This window comes from Haliotis asinina, chromosome 7 (assembly GCF_037392515.1).
Source record: "Haliotis asinina isolate JCU_RB_2024 chromosome 7, JCU_Hal_asi_v2, whole genome shotgun sequence".
Lineage (NCBI taxonomy): Eukaryota > Metazoa > Mollusca > Gastropoda > Lepetellida > Haliotidae > Haliotis > Haliotis asinina.
Window position 1 is genome coordinate 8,045,346 of NC_090286.1, and position 13,214 is coordinate 8,058,559.

General features: G+C 43.4%; 3 protein-coding genes across 4 annotated transcripts in view; 1 reads left to right on the plus strand and 2 right to left on the minus strand.

Moving 5' to 3' along the window:
- The window catches only part of LOC137291831 (very long chain fatty acid elongase 4-like), a 139,706-nt gene extending 126,774 nt beyond the window's left edge, over positions 1 to 12,932 (minus strand). Inside the window, exon 1 of the mRNA XM_067823371.1 lies at positions 12,928 to 12,932. The gene's annotated coding sequence lies outside the window, so the exon portion shown is untranslated. The remainder of the gene's footprint in view (positions 1 to 12,927) is intronic.
- Positions 1 to 13,214, plus strand: part of LOC137291830 (transmembrane protein 53-like) — a 163,325-nt gene that overhangs the window by 91,525 nt on the left and 58,586 nt on the right. The gene's annotated exons all lie outside the window — the stretch shown is intronic.
- Positions 6,565 to 13,214, minus strand: part of LOC137291829 (potassium voltage-gated channel subfamily B member 2-like) — a 228,820-nt gene continuing 222,170 nt past the window's right edge. For both annotated transcript variants that reach the window (XM_067823366.1, XM_067823367.1), the window contains one exon: positions 6,565 to 12,101. The gene's annotated coding sequence lies outside the window, so the exon portion shown is untranslated. The remainder of the gene's footprint in view (positions 12,102 to 13,214) is intronic.

The window sequence follows — 13,214 nt, forward strand, 5'->3', positions numbered from 1 at the left end:
CTCATGGTGTTAATCACTAGGATGTCTGGTCCAAACTCGATTATTTACAGACCGCCAACGTATAGCTGGAATATTGTTGAGTGCGGCGTTAAACCAACCAAACAATCGTGTTTTGACTTTACCATCCAGTGACTGACGTAATGAGCATCGACCTAGGTAACTGATACGATTACATGCATTAACCAGGTCATGAACGGGCCACCCAGTCCCGTTACTCACCCCTTACCACTTGCTAGGGCTGCTGCACCACTCAGTTTGCAGACCCGTAAAGGTCCTGGGGTAGAACAGACCTTCAACAACCCATGCTTGCCTTAAAAAGCGACCTTGCTAGTCGTAAGAGGCGACTAACGGGATCGGGTGGTCAGGCTCGCTGATTTCGTTGACACATGTCATCGGTTCCCAACTGCGCAGATCGATGCTTATGTTGTTGATCACTGGATTTTCTGGTCCAGACTCGATTATTCACAGACCGCCGCCTTTTAGCTGGAATATTGCTGAGTGCGGTGTAAAACTAAACTCACTCACTCACTCAGTTTGCAAAAGGGCATCACTTTTGAAATCTGTTAAACAGCCAATATTGCATTAAGACATGTTTAATGAACAAATGTCAAATCACGAAAAATTCATTCATTCTCTAAGCGGCAACTCTCTGTGGCGCTTCTGTGATCCGATCACGTCCAGGCCGTTGCCTCGTGCTTTTGGAAGTCAGTGAGTGTTTGTCGAAGGAAGGTTGAATCACGTGTTAGTAGCAGCACCGACCCTGTACATTTTGGGAGGACAGAGAATGATCAGTACTTCGTCCCATATTTGTTCGAGAGAGTTCTGTCTATTGATAATCAGATGCATGTAGACAATGGTCTTCAACTCTAAGTGGGAATCGATGACCACGGCACGATGAAATGCCCAAGGATTGCCCAAGCAGCGCAGGCACTGCGCACACACTTCTCATCTTGACTCGATTTAGACACAAGGATTTGTCCCTAAATCATGATTGTACGTCCCCTCTATAGCGGCCATGTTCGGCTTTGTTGAAATCTCGATGCATCAGTGTAAAGTCCTGAAGCCCAGGTCTGGACAGTACAATTGGCGTAATCTGTAGTCCAATCCAAGCGTACTTGCGTTGGATGAGAATGACACAGATAAACACCGAGTAGAAGCGCTCAGGCTGCTGGCGTTCCGCAGGACATTTCTGAGTGCAATGATAGACGAAACGTGATGACGCCATGGGCTGTGTAGACATTTCAGACCAACTGCATGTCACCTAGTAGTTGATGCAAATGTCTTGTATCGATTCCATGCCCAGTTGGAATTTGGTTTACGTCAAGGACCGTGACGTCATGTTGACCCAGTTTCAATCATGCCGATGCATCTGCCTTCATTCTTCGGTCGTCAAATTATGTCTTTGACGCTGTTTGCGAGAAGCGCATGCAGGTGGCTCAATTCTCCGGAGCAAACTTAATTCTGCTCTTTGATAAGTGAGTGAGTGAGTTAAGTTTTACGCCGCTTTCCAGCTATATGGCGGCGATCTGTAAATAATCGAGTCTGGACCAGATAATCCAGTGATCAACAGCATGAGCATGGATGTGGGCAACTGGGAACCGTTGACATGTGTCAACCAAGTCAGCGAGCCTGACCACAAGATCCCGTTAATCGCCTCTTACGACAAGCAGAGTCGCCTTTTATGGCACGCATGGCTTGCTGAAGGCCTGTACCCGGGAACCTTCACGGGTGCTCTTTGATAATGATGTGCAACGACTTTGTCTCAATTAAACCTCTTGAGCACATCTTGTCGATGTCTACATCCCCATCTCCGTTCATTATATAACTGACATCCTATCATAGTGTTTCAGTTGTTGTTATCAAAACTTGTTTCTTAACAAATTTTGCATAGTATGTGTTGTGCACGACCGTTCTCGGATGGCAAAATGCGCTATTTACGTGATCCATCACTTGTTTTCTTGGTATTGACTCTATTATTTACATATTATTCTGTACTTGGAAAATTACCGAGAACTTAGTGCATCAGTGAGTGAGTGAGTGAGTGAGTTTAGTTTTACGCCGCACTCAGCAATATTCCAGCTATATGGCGGCGGTCTGTAAATAATCGAGTCTGGACCAGACAATCCAGTGATCAACAACATGAGCAACGATCTGCGCAACTGGGAACCGATGACATGTGTCAACCAAGTCAGCGAGCCTGACCACCCGATCCCGTTAGTCGCCTCTTACGACAAGCTGAGTCGCCTTCTATGGCAAGCAACTTAGTGCATAAGTGATCCGGGCCCAGATTTTCGAAGCTCCCTTAAGTAACGGTAACGTTAATGTTAATGCATGGCACGTACGGCTATCATTACGCTAAGACAGCTTCGAAAATCTTGGCCCCGAATCGTAAGCGAACTCTGCGCCTTTACCAACCGACGTCACTTTTCGTAGGACTCACAATCTCATGAAAATCAGATCGATCCGATCCGATCCGACGCAATACCACACTTGTCTCGTTGAAGATCCTGGTTAGAACTGATGTTCAGCAACCAATTGCTTGTCGACCAACATGATCGGGTTGTCAGGTTAGCTGACTTGGTTGACACATGTCATCGTATCCCAGTTGCGCAGATCGATGGTCACGCTGTTGGAAACCGAACAACTCGCTGCTGGGCAGTTGCTAAATGCGGCATAAAACTGAACTTTCTCTCTCAAAAGGAACAGACGCAACTCCAGAGCAAAACCTGGGTCCGTTCCACCAGCGAAGCTGCCGTTAAGACTATTATAAGTCTGTGCTAGGAGGGACTATGGTCGTTACACGCTAAGCCGGAATGAGCACTGTATTATTTACTGCACCAACGATAGGCTGGAACGGATGGTCAGAGCCACTGACTGGGTTCACACACGTCATAGTAGCCCAGTTGTGTAGACCGATGCTCATGACGTTGATCACTAGACTGGTTGATCCAGGCTCGATTATTTATAGACCGCCGACATATAGCTGGTATATTGCTCAGTGCAGCGTTAAACACCAACCAACCAACCAACCAACCAACCATCCATCCAACCATCCAACCATCCAACCAACTAACCAACCAACCAACTAACCAACCAACCAAATCCCAAATGGGTTAACGCCATTTCCGATTTTCTGTTCAGACTGACGCAGTAATACAACTGACCAATATGAGCGAATGTAACGTCAATTACCACGATCCGCATCACAGGTTCCTGGTGTCCAAAAAGGAAGCGAACTCTCAGCTAATCGCGATTATGTGATCCTTAACATGTTTTAAGCAGTATGGCTAGAACGATCAGGTTTGGCGGGGGTTTTTTGCGGCGTTCTGTTCCCGCCTCACGTTAACGTGGACCTAGCATCTAATCTCTCCATACATCACTCAGACACCGCCTATGCCTCAGTAAGTCAGTAAATGAGACCTTCAGAGAAAAGTGTCTGGGATCTTTTCCTGCCTGTGGCGGCTTTCATTCTCCTGTCCGAAATAATTCTCTTCCCCAGCCTTCCGTCGACGGGTTTCCAGGGGCGAAACGTTATCACGTCAGCCGGTGTTGGCAAATTCGTTTTATAACTGGTTTTGTGAGAAATAGCTGGAAGAAATGCGCAACGATGCCACACCAAACGAGGTTAACTGGAACGCAGGCCTGGCATTTACAATTTCAAGTACCTATATTTAAAAAATATGTCCACTTGTATCCCGGATTTGGCTTGGAATGACACGTGTTTCGTCAATCGATATCCCAGCAATGGCGAGATCAGACAACCGAAATTGTCGAATTACTTGGTGACAGGTTTTGTATTCAGTGCTGTAGCCCGGCCTGCCCGTGGGTAGATGCTTTTCTTTCGTTTCCAAATTTAACTTAATCCCGAATTGTGCCTTCAATAGGAACAGGGGCTGTGGAGTAGCCTAGAGTTTAAAGCATTCGCTCGTCACGCCGAAACCCTTAGTTCAGTTCACCACATGTTCAATTCCCAATTCAATTTCTGGTGTCTCTTGCCGTCATACTGCTAAACGTGGTGTGAAAATAAATATACTCAAAATGAGGAGACGCAAAACCAGAGCAGAGCCTGGGTCCAGTAGAGAAAATACCGTTAATACAATCGTAAGTCTGTAAAACTGGGATTTTTACAGTTAACTGGCTTCATGATATGGGATTTGTATGACCCATTTTAACAGTGCTTGATTGGCGCTACACGTGTCGTAGGTCTACGTTCTGTCATAAAGTTACGGCAGCGTTAACGCTAAGACGACCATACGTCAAGGTCACTAAGGTCAGAGTACAACGATCGATTTAGGATTACGATTGTCGTAAGTCTATAACTAGAACTTTCAACCAACCGGCTCACTGTCCTGGCAGTCAGTCTACCCTACACCAGTGTGCAGTGAGGTATCCCCGTTGTTAAAGCGTTCGATTGTCACACCGAGGACCCGGTTTCGATTTTGTCCACATTGGTATAACATGTGAAGGACATTTCTGTTGCTCCCAGCAATGATAATACTGGATTATTTCTAAGTGCGGCGTAAAACCTGACTCATTCATTCATTCCATAAAATGCGATTAACGGGATCGGGTGGTCAGGCTCGCTGACTTGGTTGACACATGTCATCGGTTTCCCATTGCGCAGATCGATGCTCATGTTGTTGATCACTGGTTTGTCTGGTCCAGACTGGATTATGTATCTTTCGGCGCCTTTTAGCTGGAATATTGATGAGTGCGGCGTAAATATAAACTCTCTCACTCATTCCATTGCCCGCATTACCTGTTCGATAGTGGGGCAGGCTTTAGATTAACATCATACGTGTCCTTCTTTCATGACATGTATGTTAAGATATAAAAGATGTAAAAGAGTATATGCCTGATACCCAGAGAAAAGCATTGTATTAAATGTCTCAAAATATGTAGGTAGCATGACCACACGAAGATCGACATGACTGGACACTGTTGTATATGTTTCGACAAGCTGTGTTGTTCCCTACTTTAATTCCCCTATGGGATTATCAGGTTGTAGCTGTTTTCTCTATCCCCAGCCGGACCTTAACCATTGTCTATCTCACCCGTCCTTGTTTTGCTTTTGAGATGACCCCTCCTACCTTTTTCTTTTTATAGTGATAGTGAGACCCTACGGTAGCTACATCCTTAATAGTTTCAGCATGAAAGTTATCATTTTTCCGTCAGCTATCGTTTATAATGAAGCTAAGTCTAATTTCAAAATGGGCATTTAAAAAATGCCCTTTTGTAATACAATATTATCGCACACTAATTTGCCTAAAGCCATTGTCTGTTTCAAATATGTCGATTTGGACTGAAAAATCCGCATTGCTCATTTCTGCACTAATCCCTCCTCAGTAAAATCAATTTTCCACGTTTCCTATCTCCCTTTCACTGAAACTGTAACTTACTTTAACAGATGTTTTACACTTTCGCATATCAACTACATAAATTGTAGAGATAAACGTGAAAAAAAGAAGTTTTTTTCTGTTTCTAGCACTTTTTTTATAGTTCTGTGACTTGTGAAATAATGCAGTCGGGAATGGACATGATAAGGCATGTCAGGTGACTCCTTGAACTTACGAGGGGCCAAAAAAATTGTTATACAAGAGAAACGTAGGTGCGTCCGATAGCACCTATCATAGGCTGGAAAACAATATGTATTAGGTGACCCCGATAGTAGACCAGAAAACAGAAAGAGGGTGGAGTGATCCCCATAACAGACCAGTAGACAGAAGGAGGGCGGCGTGATCCCCATAACAGACCAGAAAACAGAAGGAGGGTGGAGTGATCCCCATAACAGACCAGAAAACAGGAGGGTTAAGTGATCCCTATAACAGACCAGAAAACAGGAGGGTGAAGTGATCCCCATAACAGACCAGAAAACAGGAGGGTTAAGTGATCCCTATAACAGACCAGAAAACAGGAGGGTGAAGTGATCCCCATAACAGACCAGAAAACAGAAGAAGGGTGAAGAGATCCCCATAACAGACCAGAAAACAGAAGGAGGGTGAAGAAATCCCCATAACAGACCAGAAAACAGGTGTGTCAAGGTATCCCTCTGTAATCGACCAGAGGACAGTAGGTGTGTAAAGGTATCCCTATGTAATAAACCAGAAAACAGTAGGTATGTAAAGTGATCCGTATAACAGACCTGAAAACGGCTGGTGTGTCAAGTGAATCCCATAAAAAGACTAAAAAACAGTAGGCGTACCATATGAACCCTATAATAGACCAGAATACCAGTAGGACTGTCAAGGGACCCCTGTAACAGACTAGAAAATAGTAGGTGTGTCAAGTGACCATACATAACACCAGTGTGATGTGTACGTGTGTAGGCGTGTTGTATATTCAACCACTAACGTACTGTATTCGTCTGTTGCATTAAGCAACATCAGGTAAATGACATTCAATGGCATCCGTCGTTCACACAGAATACCACTGATCTGCCTGACCACAAGTGGGTATGTCACCTTGATATTAGCTGGAACATTGCTGAGTGAGCTGTAAAGCATTCTTCGGTGCCAATTTGAAATAAAACAATAACAACATAATGAAAACATGGACGCATTAAGAGTAACAAACATTTTTATTACAATTCAACAATAATTGAAACGCCTAGCTTACTCGCCGATGTACCCCCAGCACTGATTGAGCTAGCCCGAAAGCCGAGGCTTTGCAGGGCTTGCATTGTCTTACACACGGATTGCAACTTTTCTGTCAGTGAAACGAAGATCTACTCTCATTTCATAGGACGTAGATTCTTGGTCATGGCGGCCGATCCACTTGCTCCACATAACTTTATTCTTGGGTCATCGAAACTGTTTTTCGTCCACTACAGACAATTTGAGATCTAGTCTAATCGTCACTCTGAAAGATCCAGGCTCACCGATACATCGCCCTGATAGATCTAACCCAACCTCTGTACCACTCGTCGAGATGTAGCCAGAACGTCGTTCCAATCTGGGACTCCCCGCCTCAACGCTGAATCATCTAAAGAGATCGCAACTTATCACCTCTCCGAGAGATCTAGACTCTACTAACCCGAATTCTAGCCTTGACGTTCTTCAAACCTGATACACCTTGCCACATCGTTGCGCCATCCACCGACCAAGCACTATCACTGAACAGAGTCTTTACACCTATCGTCGACGCGGTACCTAGAGACCTAGCCTCAACGCCTTTCAATAGAGGGAAGTCTAGCCTCCACGCTGCATCGCCCTGTAGAACTAGCTCCAACGCCACACCATCCCTAGTAAACTAGCCTCAACTCTGCATCAACCCAAGAGAAATAGCTCCAAGGCCGCATCGCCAATAGAGAACTAGCCTCCACGCTATATCACCTTTAGAGATCTAGCCTCAACGCTATACGAACCCATGAGATTTAACCTTACCGCTATTCAAGCCTGAAAAATCTTGATTTAACATTGCATTGTCCCGTGAGATTTAGCCTCAACGGTATTCCAACCCGAGAGGTCTCGCTTCAACCCTATTACAATACAAAAGATCTAGCCTCAATCATATTCCAACCCAAGAGATCGAGCCTCACCCTTATTCCAACCCAACAGATCTAGACCAAGTCTTATCGCTTTTCCAAACCGAGAGATATAGCCTCAACTCTGTTCCAGTCCGATAGGACTAGCCTCAACCCTACTCCAATCCCAGAGATCTAGCCTGAACGCTATTCCAATCCGAGAGATATAGTCTCAGCCCTATTCTAATCCCAGAGATTTAGTCTCAACGTTGCATGAGGCGTGTGAAGGGGGCACAGTGGGAAAATGTGCTCATCACGTCGAACATCCGGTGGATTCTCAAAATGCTTGTGGCCGTTTACTGCGTTGCTTCGCCATGGTATGGCTGGACTATTGCTTGAAGTGGCGTAAAACTAATCCGTTCTTCAAATGGATTGCACTAGAGAAAATCCTCCACAAAATCTCTGCGTCCAGTAACATCAGTTTATTAAATAGTTATATGACTTAGGTCCGGTCATAAAACGGACCATATAGCTCCTTCAACAACAACAATAACCCACAAGAACTGACCGCTATTTGCCCTGGCCTCGACCTCTACTGACCAACGAGTCACGTCTGAGCAATCACGTGTGTTATCTGCCTGTATGACTAGTGCCCTAGACTAGTCTCCAATCCACGACCTTCAACCTGTACGGGTTAGCGTATACCTTAAACGGCGTCACTTGGGTGACCTTGACCCAACTGGGGTAACTGCTAACGCTAAATGAAATGAATAATTTGATCACGTGCGATGCAAACACGTCTATACCGTTCATCTCAATGTGTTGATAATACCTGTCGTGCATTGCACAACAGACTAGTAGTAAAACACTCCAAAAATGGTAGTTCAACTCGCAACGGGCAGATTACAAAACGTGTTATAGAAATCGTCAGCACGAAACGAGAGGCGCATGTGACTAGCTTCTGCCAATCACAGGCGAGCACGTTACGGCGCGCTCGCTGTGGAATGGTAAGATCAGATACAGAATGACCTTTAAGTTACAAAAATCAAATTATGTTCGAGATTTATAAAGCAAATATACAACCTGATTCAAACGGACACAATAATAGCAAATCTATAACATACATGACCACAACACCCTTTTAACACGGTATCTTCTTGCAGAGGTCAAAATAACGACCTTTCGTTGCTTAGTAACGACGCGGGGGGCTATGCAAAGACCGAGCTGTTCATTGGTGCATACAAAATGGATGCTTTTGCTGGTTAGCTAATACGCACAATCGCGAAACAAATACATCGTTATAATTTAGCTATGGGAAGTAACATTTACATAATACTGTGAAAATAGCAGTAAAACTGAAAAGGAATAAAAAAAAAATCAGCTGGTGTTGGGTACATTGGTGGACTGTGGTTGGGTAGATTTGCACTCTGTTGCCGAGTGTCCGCTGTCCAGAGGGCGCCGTCTTCACCGTTACCTTGCTGTAAATTATTCAGCCTCACGGGGAAAACAGGTCAGGGACCAGTCTCACGTGTATGTTCGTGCTCATATTATATCTTAAAATACCTTTATCAGGCGTTTAGCAAAATTTGTTTTCCCTATGGAATTAATCCACGCACTTCCCCGAATGAAAAAAGTTACGAGGTAAGCTGGATACTTAATTCAATAATCAAAATGTCGATCTAAATGAAAAATTGAAGTTTAATCAAACTTTTTTTAATTTACCATGGGAATTATACGTGCAATTGTGTAAATAAAAATGGGAAAGGGATATTTTTGTAACATATCTTCAGCCAACCCTTTAAATAATGACTGGTCCCTCGCATGTTAAAAGCGACATCACAAGAAATAATTACCGAACCCTTTCGTTCTTTAATCTAATTGCAGATGATAATTTTCAAACCATAACGTTTAGACAATATGTCGATTAATTTACTCCGTCATGTGTGCTAAAAGGTTTAAAGCTGATCAAATCCATACTTACAATCCATCCATATACAAACATGGTATTTAACTATACAGTGAGTGAGTGAGTTAATGTTTAACGTCACATCGGCAATATTGCAGCCATATCGTGACGAGTATTTAACTATACAGAGAGTCCATGGGAAAGGGACATGTTATAATATCAAGAAATGTAAATTTCCACATGCGTCCGGTTGTGTGATGTTTAGCTAATAAGTAACAATACTTCATCTCGAAACACGGCGGATGATTCAACGGTGTGTTGTGGTTGGCTGTGTCTCATTGCCATAGAAACCTGTCGTATTGACCTTGAACTTTAATGACGTATCGTATAAATATGTCATGCGCAAATAAAAATTGAACCAGGCGATGACAGGAATGCCCACTGACCTACATATGCACATCACAGAACTCACTAACAAGATGTTGAACTATTCATATGTAGGACTCCTACGATAGACTCATAAAATACTTCGATATAAATGGTATTTTCCTCTCCAATCCATAGCTATCGACAGCAAGTCATTGATCAAGCAGTTACCAGCATGTCATCTATAGTCGGGACATTGCTAGAATTAAAACTTGTAACACAAGAATGTAAAATTCGTCTCAGTATTCAGCTGCCTGTGTTTAAAACCAAGAGATTTGGTGTTCTGCAGGATGAACTATGACCGATAAGAAGACACTTTTGTTAGTTTTAGCTAATTCAGTTTCAAACATCGTTTTTCACTCGAAAGCACACTCAAAATTGTGCGGATTCTAGGTTCAGCACAGAACCAGTTAACTGGGGGACTTTCTGCATAGTACAACCGGAAGTCGAGAAGGTAGTAGGACGTAAATGTTTCATTTCGATTTCACTGCTATGGTGTTGAAGAAAACGAATCGCACTTTTAACATAATATTCTGATGAGACTCCCTTGTCATGGTAAAAAGAAAAGAAAAAATAACACAGACGGGCTCAACGGCTGGGGCGGCAGATGGAATCCCAATTTCGGTTACCCCGCAGGTTTTCTTGTAATCTCTTCAAATTCAGCTCTCACCTCTGGCTACAGGTAAATACAGCTTTATTTACCGGTGGGGAGAATTAGGATATGATTTTAATGAGAATGGTTGCCTTGGCAATTGTTTGATTTTCACCGGACTTGTCTGTCAATAGCTACAGTGACGCTGGTGTGGTTAGCAACATAGGCACATAAATGTAATCGTAAATGAGCAGTTTGCTTCCTAACAAAATGGAAACAGTGTAATCTTCTCCTTGTGATAATAAGTAACAACTGAGGCATGTAGCTCACCTTCTCAAAGGTACACACGTAATTAGGTAGCGAGTGAGTGAGAATGATTTGATACCGCTTTCAGTAATATTTACAGTCGGAAATGTAATGTCCACATTAGCAGTTGCAGGTGAACAGGCCGAACACATCGATTCTAGTTTAATTTCATGGAATTTTGAACAAAAGTTAACTTTATCAACGCAAGTCCTATAAAGCTTGATATAGAACGTACGGGGATAATCTCTGAATTTCATTTACGATCAGTGGATCCTAGCACTTGAAGGGGATGTAATAAGCTCCAACGCCCTTTGAAGCTATATACACTGGCCAAAATGTTCACATGTAGATAAAGCCATAGAGCAATAAAGAGCCTGGAGTGAAAGTGTCCACCCAATACCAAAACTTAGGATATTATTAACTAAAGGTGTTTAGCATATTTGTGGAGTCTCCCACGATATGGCCTGTATTTCTTCTTCACTCACTCACTCACTAAATTACAGTATAGTTTATGTTTTGAGGTAACTTGGGTCACAGTGGTTTGTCCAACACAAGGGCTATGCAGCTGAGATCCAAAGCAGGGACTGTTGTCTTCAAACATCATCCTCTGCACACAGGGATAAGCAACAAAATCGTAGTCCCGTTCAAACGAGATCTCGCGGGATCCCTGTGTGCAAAAAACGTTGAACGGCTTAAACATAAGTTAAGTCAGATACCCCGAAATCGGAGGAACAAACGAAGAGGAACTCTTGCACTGGTAACGAATTGAGCGTGGCAAGAAACTTGACAGGAAACATAACAGACTGTGAACTCAGTCCATCACTTGAAATTACGTCAAAGTGAATAGCAACAACGGGAGGTAACCCCTATTAACATCCGAGGTTACATGATTCTTGCAGTGGGTCATAAGCGTGCTCCGAGCAGTGCTTGTCACGAATGCGTCCTTGTGCACTGGCGCCCTAAGCTGACGAGGTCACTCCGTTTCCCCAGCACGTCGATGCAAAGAGTTTGTGACGCAGCTAAAAGGTCATTCACAATATGGATCTCACACGAAGATGGCCTTAAAAGTGTTGGATTGCTGAGTGCTTGTGGATACTAAGCGAGTTAAAAAGTAAAGCTTACCAAGATCACAGTCATATTGAAACCGGCAAAAACCAATGTAGAAAATGTCCACTGTACATTTTAGAAATTGCATAAACGTTAATGGCGTGGCCAAGGGTCGCCATGGTAACCACCCCACTCCCCTGCCTGGAAGCTGTGACGTCATTTGCAGCACACTCCATGGCATTAGAAAATTGCATTGATCACGTGACAATCTGGAAGCCTTTTTATACCAAAGTTGATTGGTTGAAATGTGTTCCTGCCGACAATGCATCAAAACCGTCCACACGCCTTGGCAAGATGGCGAACTGAAACAGACGACATCAAAACGTTATCGTAAAATATGTATTTGCGAAGAAAGAACTTGATTTTCAATTATTTGTATACATCATTGTGAACAATTAAGTTTTAAATTACATATTGGCGTTATACATATTCATATTTAGTAATGCATATGATAGCACGATGTGTGTGGATCAAAGCATGGCAGATGACAAATAGAGTAATATCTTTGGCGACATCTGGGTGCTGACATAATATTTCAGTGTGGATTCAGAATGTGAACATATATGTAAAACATCATCTTAGAGTATGAAACACGATGAAACTATTCAACTTTCAATTCATAAACTAACAGTCAACTGGGAAAATACAAGATCATTGATTGGTATTTGTTGTCATGGAAACCGAAAATTTCAGATTTCTGTTCATGAATAGACTGATCTTTTTGTAAACATTTCAACGCATTTCTTAAGGTCTCAGAGACTGGGACTGAAAATATAATGTGCCCTATTCCATTTTTCAGACTCCGTTGCGGGAGATCAACAGGGCTCCGATCCATAAAGCGTTCGTAACATTACGACATGTCGTAACTCTATAGTTTATCATTGGCTTACGACTGATGTAGCCCCGACAATGCTCTGTGGACCTGGGACTCCGTTCACAAAGCACTGAGGTGACCGAAAGTCACTAAGGTAACGTTAGTGCAATAGTAAAGAATAGGACCTAAGGTTAGCCTTAGTTAATGATGCTTCTTTAAAGGAGCCCCAGGGTTGCATCTGTGTGAATACAGAGATGTTGGGGTGCGAGGAGGAGGTCATCCCACTTGCTGTCCACTACTGACCACAGTCTCACATATCGCGAACCAGTTTTGTCCAGTACTAACCACAGGCTCACCTATCTCGAACCAGTTTTGTCCAGTACTGACCGCAGGCTCACATATCGCGAACCGGTTTTGTACAGTACTGACCACACGCTCACATATCGTGAACCAGTTTTGTCAAGTACTCACCACAGTCTCACATACCTCGAACCGGTTCTGTGCATTACTGACCACAGGCTAACATATCTCGAACCGGTTCTGTCCAGTACTGACCACAGGTTCACCTATCGCGTACCAGTTGTGTCCAGTACTGACCACA